At 42.0% G+C, this 8,629-nt stretch overlaps 1 protein-coding gene across 1 annotated transcript in view; it reads right to left on the minus strand.

The window, feature by feature from the left end:
- Positions 1 to 5,089, minus strand: part of LOC141111289 (peptidoglycan recognition protein 1-like) — a 31,370-nt gene extending 26,281 nt beyond the window's left edge. The window contains exon 1 of the mRNA XM_073603487.1: positions 5,021 to 5,089. The gene's annotated coding sequence lies outside the window, so the exon portion shown is untranslated. The remainder of the gene's footprint in view (positions 1 to 5,020) is intronic.
- Between the last annotated feature and the right edge of the window lie 3,540 nt (positions 5,090 to 8,629).

Consider the following 8,629-nt stretch of genomic DNA (forward strand, 5'->3'; position numbering starts at 1 on the left):
TTTCCTTTTTTGCCTATTTGCACATATGATGGTTTTCTGAGGAAACGGTGATCTGCTGATCGGAACCATACCCTGGGGACCCCGGACTCCAAATCGGTGCTTCGTATGAGGACTGCTGACAAGATGGTTTACAAGTTCTCCCACACACCTTTACCCCACACCGTTTAACGGTATAGGCTCGTTTGACTCACCGCTACGGCCCGTGAGTCCACCGGATCTGGTAAGGGCATTCTCTTGCTTTTTGCTTCTGCCTTTCTCCTGGTGGGAATTATCCATTTGAGCCAAGATCCAACACATTGGTCGGGTTCTTTCCCAATAACCCTCAGGTTACCTCTTGAGAAGACAGTTCACATCTAATTACCTGTGGGATTGAATAAGACTATCCCATCTTGCCATTTAAAAGACTTTTGAGTTCCTCTGTATATATATATTTTTTTATTTTTTTATTTTTTTCCCCTTGGGGATACCGGTGTTCTTTTTCTGGTCTGCCACCTCCATTGAACTCCAATTCTGTGGATTAACACACTCAGCTCACCGTGCATTGATATGTATTTGCTGTACCATATATATTTGATTGTTTCTTAACTAGTTTCTTTTAAATTTTCTTTTTTACTGAGTTTTTTATATTCTTTAACACACACTGGGTTTTCACTTGTACTGTGTTTATTACCCAATATATATTTTTATGTATACCTTACAAACACTTTTACACTAAAGGAGTTTTCACTCTCTCCTAACCACTTTTTCTACCTGTTTTAGCAACAGGAGTCCCACCACCCATTAGCGCCACACTTTTTCACTCCAACTTTCACTTGCAACGGTCATATTGCTGTGTTGGCTGCTTCACTTCCATCCAAGAGCTGGCGCAACTTTTAAATTTTTTCCTTACAAGTGCTAGTAAGTTGCTTGTCAATGTGAGAGGCTGGCACCACAACTCAGAACTTAAGAACTGCCACTGTCATAAACTCTGTATTCCTCTCTTGCATATACTTTCCACCATCCTCTACTGCACATACTAATATCTAATTAAATATTCTGCGCTTACCCAAAATGGTGAGGTGATAAGTAATTAATTAATTGTAAAAAAATGTTGTATAAGGTGAATAGTATATATATGTGTAGGTGCTGCTACTCCAAAGAATTAAATACTCAATTCAACAATATGTACATATAAAGGAATTGAGCAATCCCAAAACATATAAAATTCCAAATCACCGTGAAAGACCAAAATAAGTGATAAATCAAACCAGTAAAAAAAATTAAAAAATTAAAAAATTAAAGAAAAAAAAAAAGACTTAATTTTAAAGCCCCCAAAAAAATAATTAACATAAGTTCAAATATGGTGAGGGTCCATGTATAATTCCAGTGCAACGCATGGATATCCACTATATTCAGCGGTAAGTTCTTTTACATCCCAACGGAGAAAGATTAACCTCCTTAGCGGTAATCCCGAGTGTGGCTCGAGGTGAATTTTCAGTACCAAAAGCGGTAACCCCCAAGCCACACTCGGGATCGCATCGCAGGATCCAGGTACAGTTACTTACCTTGTCCCCAGGATACTGCGATGTCTCCCCGCTGTGTGCGAGCCGTGTCCTCCGCCGGATCTATCACAGTGCCGAGCTCCGTTCCCTGCGAGCGTTACGGCGCACGGGGATGGAGAACGGCACCAAATTCAAAAAGTACAAAACACATACAGTACACTGTAATCTTACAGATTACATTACTATATCAAATCATTTCACCTCCCTTTTGTCCCTAGTGCTTTGTCCAGTGTCCTCCCTGCAGTTTTATATTATAAATACTGTTCTTTCTGCCTGGAAACTGGAGATTGTCCATAACAACCAAAAAAATGTCCCTTTACATCAAAGCGGTTTTAGACCAGCTAGAAAACAGCAATAATAAATTAGAATCACTTGCAGAATTGAGCGATAGAGATTTGTGGGGAAATCTGTCATCAAACACTGAAAGTGATAACAGCGACAATACTGCGACTCAGCAAATTTCAGTGTTTTTGATTTGATTACATTATTGAATCGTTTTTATTATTATTATATTATTATTTGTTATAATTATTTATAGTTATTTATTATATTATAATTTATGATTTCTTGTTTCAAACTTTATCATACCCGGGATATCTACTAGACTCTTGTTTGGACAGATTTAAGTGAGATATTCCTTATGCCGCGTACACGCGAGCCGACTTTTCGACTGGACTGGTCCGATGGACCGAGTCCGGCAGACAATTTGACTGTGTGTGGGCTTCATTGGACCTGCAGCTTCATCGGACCTGCAGCGGACTTTTTCGGACTTTAGATTTGCAACATGTTTCAAATCTTTACGTCGGAACTCCGCTGGACCCAGTTCCTATTGAAGAGTCTGCTCGTCTGTATGCTTGTCCGACGGACAAAAACCGACGCTAGGGCAGCTATTGGCTACTAGCTATCAACTATCTTATTTTAGTCCGGTTGTACGTCATCACATACGAATCTGTCGGACTTTGGTGTGATCGTGTGTAGGCAAGTCCGTTCGTTGGGAAAGTCCGTTGGAAGTCCGCCAAAAGTCCGTCGGACCAGTCCGGTCGAAAAGTCCGCTCGTGTGTACACGGCATAAGAATTACAGACCTACAATATAAAACGCCAAATTTCCATGCAAAACAATGTACCGCTTTGAGTATCAAAAATCTGAAATAATCATACCGCCAGGGAGCTTAAAACAGTTGGCCTCTTACCAGACAAGATGAACCCCAGATTATAGGGATCAAACATGCTTGATTAACACAGTAACTGCACATACTACCTGCTGTCATAGCTTCCACACTCCTCTCCTGTACATACTGCCCACTATCAATGCGCCATTGATGTGTAAATTGCGGGCGGCAGACGGCACTGATATGTTAATTGCGGGTTGCAGGTAGCATTGATATGTAAATGAGCCCCAATCCGCCTTCACCTCTGCTGAATGCTACTGACATAGTTACATAGATACTTAGTAGGCGAGGTTGAAAAAAGACAGTAATATCCTCCAGACGCTTTATTAGCTTTGTTGCCCTTCTTTGTACTCGCTCCATTTCCAGTACATCCTTCCTGAGGACTGGTGCCCAGAACTGGACAGCATACTCTAGGTGCGGCCGGACCAGAGTCTTGTAGAGTGGGAGAATTATCGTTTTATCTCTGCATGCCAATATTCTGTTTGCTTTGTTAGCAGCAGATTGGCATTGCATGCCATTGCTGAGCCTATCATCTACTAGGACCCCCAGGTCCTTTTCCATCCTAGATTCCCCCAGTACAACTCATTGGGGATGTAAACACCCTGCCTGCCACTGAGCCCTGTCACTGAGCCTGCCATCAGCCTGTACTGCAATGGTGAGCAGATTGATGGGGGGTTGGTCTGGAGATAACAGAGAAGGGATTACAGTTTGGAGAGCAAACACGAGCAAAGAGGAGGTGTGCAGGGGAACTAGGGTGCAAAGATGACCCCCCCTCTATAACCCTAAGAGGACAGCACTTTACAGAGGGGCCTTGACGAGGCAGTGAGGTTCCCACAAACATTTACAAATGTTGTGCAACTAAAACCCAATTTTTAGACAGTGCTCAATAGTGAACCATAGGGACTAAGACTGGGATGCCATTAAAGTTCATGTGCATGTAAAGGCAGGCGTCCCAATACTTTTGGTAATGTAGTGTATGTTTAATTAAAGTATAGCATTAGGCTAACGATTTGTCTCTTTTTAAACCACGCCCATTTTAAATGAATGCCTCACCCAAATTAAAATTAAAATTGCTGTAGGCTCATGCCTATTCTAGTTAGGTATCAAAAAGGGTTTGTGTAGTTGCTAAAAATTTTAAATTCTAAGTATGGGTGATAAAAGTCTACACCTAAATTTATAATAAACATGTAAAGAATGATACAAGAAATGGTCAGAGACTGCGGACATGATACAGGAGATGGTCAAAGACTGTGGACATGATTCAAGAGATGGTCAGAGACTGCGGGCATGATACAAGAGAGGATCAGAGACTGCGGACATGATACAGGAGATGGTCAGAGACTGTGCACATCATACAAGAGATAAATAGAGACTGTGGACATGATACAAGAAATGGTCATAGACTGCCGACATCATATAGGAGATGGTCAAAGACTGCGGACATCATACATCATCTCGGTCAGATACTGCGGGCATGATACAAGAGATGATCAGAGACTGCCCACATGATACAAGAGATGGTCAGACTGCGGACATTATACAAGAGATGGTCAAAGACTGCAGACATGATACAAGAGATGGTCAGAGACTACGGATATCATATAAGAGATGGTCAAAGACTGTGGCCATGATACAAGAGATGATCAGAGACTGCAGAAATGCTACAAGAGATGGTCAGAGATTGCAGACATGATACAAGAGATTTCAGAGACTGCGGACATGATACAAGAGATGATTAGAGACTGCGGACATAATAAAAGAAATGGTCAGAGACTGTAGACATGAAACAAGAGTTGATCAGAGCCTACTGACATGATACAAGAGATGTCAGAGACCATAGACATGATGCAAGAGATGGTCAGAGACTGTAGACATGATACAAGAGTTGATCAGAGCCTACTGACATGATACAAGAGATGGTCAGAGACCATAGACATGATGCAAGAGATGGTCAGAGACTGTAGACATGATAAAAGACATGGTCAGACACTCTAGACATAACACAGGAGATGATCAGAGACTGCAGACATAACACAGGAGATGGTCAAAGGTTGGTCGCCCAGGATTTTTACAGTTGCTAGACAAGAAAGTTGCCATGTCCTGCAGAGGATTATGAACATGAACGAAATATAAATGACCAATGCAGCCATTACACATCACTTAATCCTGCTAGCGAGCAGAGAGCACCTATCAATCATCTGTTTCCAACATTTAGAATAAAACCAAAACTATTGGTTGTATACGTGTGAAATTATATATAGAGCCAGACTGCCTTTAGAGATAAGTGCCAATTGCTACAATGTTACTTACCTTTCCTGAAATTCTTTGATATTTCAGCTTCCTCCTCACCTTCCCTTTATACCCCTCTCTGGCTGGGGCTGGGTCACAAATCATCTGATTAGGACCATAAATTTGCCCCATTGTTGGCACATAGTTTATTTATTTTCTATCATAAAATATGGTCTACAGTAAAACAAAGGCGTTAAGCCAGGTGTCAATAGAGGAATTTTCCAGGGAATGAAGTGTGCAAACATTTCCAAATTGCCCTGATAATGATTATGATCTATCACTTCGGGAATATATACAAATTGTTATTGTAGTGCTATTGGTACCGATCTTCAATAAATATTGACTTCCAGATGACCAACAGCTACAAAGCAGATTCTTTTCCTTATACATCTGATTGATATCTGTCTCGATAAAATCGGTATCACGTCACAATTCTAAAGTCCAAATAATTTGCATCTGTTGTTCTCCAGGCTCATGTTATATAACAGTGGTCTCCTAACTGTGGCCCTTTCTTGCCTTTATCCGGCCCTTGGGGCACAATTCCTCCTACTGATACAAGACACTATTCTGCCAGCTAACACCAACAATGGGGCAACATTTCTCCCACTGAAACCAACAATGGGGCAACATTTTTCCACTTATACCCATGATGGGGCACTATTCCTCCCATTGATGCCAAATGTGGCAAAGTTTTCTCCCACTGATGCCAAGAAAATTTCCAGTCCCGCTGGCCATAGTCCAGCCCCCCAAAATCTGAAGGACAATAAACTATACCTTTGTTTAGAAAGTTTGGAGACCACTTTTTTAAAAGAACACAATATAACAACAACATACTGCATAGACCTCATTCATATAGGTGCATATACCCATTCACCTGCACAGAGGGATGCTTTTACCCACCTGGTGGCACAAGTAGTCCACACGGCCCCATGCAGTCATAACTGATAGGTGCTTGGATCTTCACTGATCTTCACGCACATCTCTGCTTGTACATATGTTGTCAGGACCTGGAACACCTGTTGGTGGCCAGTGGATCCAGCAGCCAGCTCCCAGCAGCCAGCAGCCAGCAGATCTCAGTGATTAGTTTCCATCAGATGCTGGCTGCTGAGAGGGTATTTTGGTCCTCCACTACTAGTGCTTCTCGTTTCAGTGTTTTGCTCTACTGCCAGATACTGTGTGCCATTCTGATCCTGACCCTGATCTCCTGCCCTGTCTCCTTGTTCCTGATCCCAGGCCTGGTTTGCCCTTCCCATCTGCTCACTGCATTTCCTGCTGTCTCCAGTTTACCTTGGTGATCTGTGTTCTCTGTTTTGTATATATTGTATATAGTTAGTTGCTAGTTAGGCTTTCTGTTTGTTAGGTCGTTTAGTTTAGGTATTCTATCACTGGGTTTTTGGTTCACTTATATCTTTATATTTGCTATATGCTGGTGCTTGGATTGATTTTGGTTTACTGTAAATAAATCTTACTTGAAATATATATGGCATGGCCCCAGTTTCCTCAGTTTAGCTATGCAGATTTGGCCATCCTGCTACTGATTCATGACATACATGTGGGATCGATGCACAGTTTACAAAGCAGACAGACTAAATTTAGAGCTATGCCCTAGGTCCCAATATCAATAAATAAAAGGCAAAAGGCAATTGGGAAAAAATACTACACCCCGCACTGTATTCCTAAATGACAAAAAGAACTTCTTGCCTCTGACTTTGCCAAGGTTGTAGGTAATCAAAAAATTACCACTCTGATGTAAATTATTCAAGTGTAGCATCACCCAAATCTTTTGTAGGGATCTGCTGCCCTCTACTGTCTGAATTTGTAAATACCTGTAAATATATTATGTATGTACTTCCTGTCCCTGGTTTTTGGCTTTGTAACCCCAGAAGGAGGAAGTGGAGAGAAAGAGAAGGTTTTAGCCACATGTCCTGTCCATGCTACTAGATCCTGGACCAAAAGATCCTGGACCATGCAAGCATTCCACATGTCCTGTCCATGCTATAGATCCTGGACCAAAAGATCCTGGACCATGCAAGCATTCCTAGGATCTAATACACTGAGCAAAATTAAAAACACAACACTTTTGTGTGTTGCCCCTATTTATCATGAGCTGAACGCAAAGATCTACGACTTTTTCTATGAACACAAAAGTCCTATTTCTCTCAAATATTGTTCACAAATCTGTCTAAATCTGTGTTAGTGAGCACCTCTCCTTTGCCAAGATAATCCATCCACCTCACAGGTGTGGCATATCAAGATGCTGATTAGACAGCATGATTATAGCACAGGTGTGCCTTAGGCTGGCCACAATAAAAGGCCACTCTAAAATGTGCAGTTTTAATGTACTGGGGGGGGGGGGGGGTCGGGGGTCCGAAAACCAGTCAGTATCTGGTGTGACCACCATTTGCCTCACACAGTGCAACACATCTCCTTCACATAGAGTTGATCAGGTTTTTGATTGTGGCCTGTGGGATGTTGTCCATTCCTCTTCAATGGCTGTGTGGAGTTGCTGGATATTGGCAGGAACTGGAACACTCTGTTGTATATGCCGATCCAGAGCATCCCAAACATGCTCAATGGGTGACATGTCCAGTGAGTATGCTGGCCATGCAAGAACAAGGATGTCTTCAGCTTCCAGGAATTGTGTACAGATTCTTGCACCATGGGGCCGTGCATTATCATTATCATGCTGCAACATGAGGTGATGGTCGTGGATAAATGGCACAAGAATGGGCCTCAGGATCTCGTCACGGTATCTCTGTGCATTCAAAATGCCATCAATAAAATGCACCTGTGTTTGTTGTCCATAGCATACGCCTGCCCATACCATAACCCCACCGCCACCATGGGCCACTCCATCCACAATGTTGAGATCAGCAAACCGCTCACCCACACGACACCATACATGCTGTCTGCCATCTGCCCTGTACAGTGAAAACCAGGATTCATCCATGAAGAGAACACCTATCCAAAGTGCCAGACACCATTCACTGTGAGCATTTGCCCACTCAAGTGGGTTACGATGACAAACTGCAGTCAGGTGGAGACCCCAATGAGGACGAAGAGCAGATGAGCTTACCTGAGACGCTTTCTGATAGTTTGTGCAGAAATTCTTTGGTTATGCAAACTGATTGTTGCAGCAGCTGTCCAGGTGGCTGGTCTGAGATGATCTTGGAGGTGAAGATGCTGGATGTGGAGGTCCTGGGCTGGTGTGATTACATGTGGTCTGCGGTTGTGAGGCCGGTTGGATGTACTGCCAAATTCTCTGAAACGCCTTTGGAGACGGCTTCTGGTATTGAAATGAACATTCAATTCAAGGGCAACAGCTCTGGTGTATAGTGTAACAAGCGCGCATCATAAATTGTTGTGTACTCAAATAGAAGTGATCCTAATAGTTATGACTACTATTAGTATAACACACTCAAAACCATTCTAATATGAAACAAAACCATTTGAGAAAATACTCAAAAATTATTTTGAAAAAAATATTTTTTCGTGAGATTAACTTATATTGAAGTTATATTAATATAATAAGAATTATATGGTATTCTTATAACCACACACTAAAGTGTTCTGATGTGAAACAAACTCATGTGAAAGAAATTACTGAAAGTTGTGTTACTGGCTACAATG

Source organism: Aquarana catesbeiana, linkage group LG01, assembly GCF_042186555.1.
Source record: "Aquarana catesbeiana isolate 2022-GZ linkage group LG01, ASM4218655v1, whole genome shotgun sequence".
In the NCBI taxonomy this organism is placed as follows: domain Eukaryota; kingdom Metazoa; phylum Chordata; class Amphibia; order Anura; family Ranidae; genus Aquarana; species Aquarana catesbeiana.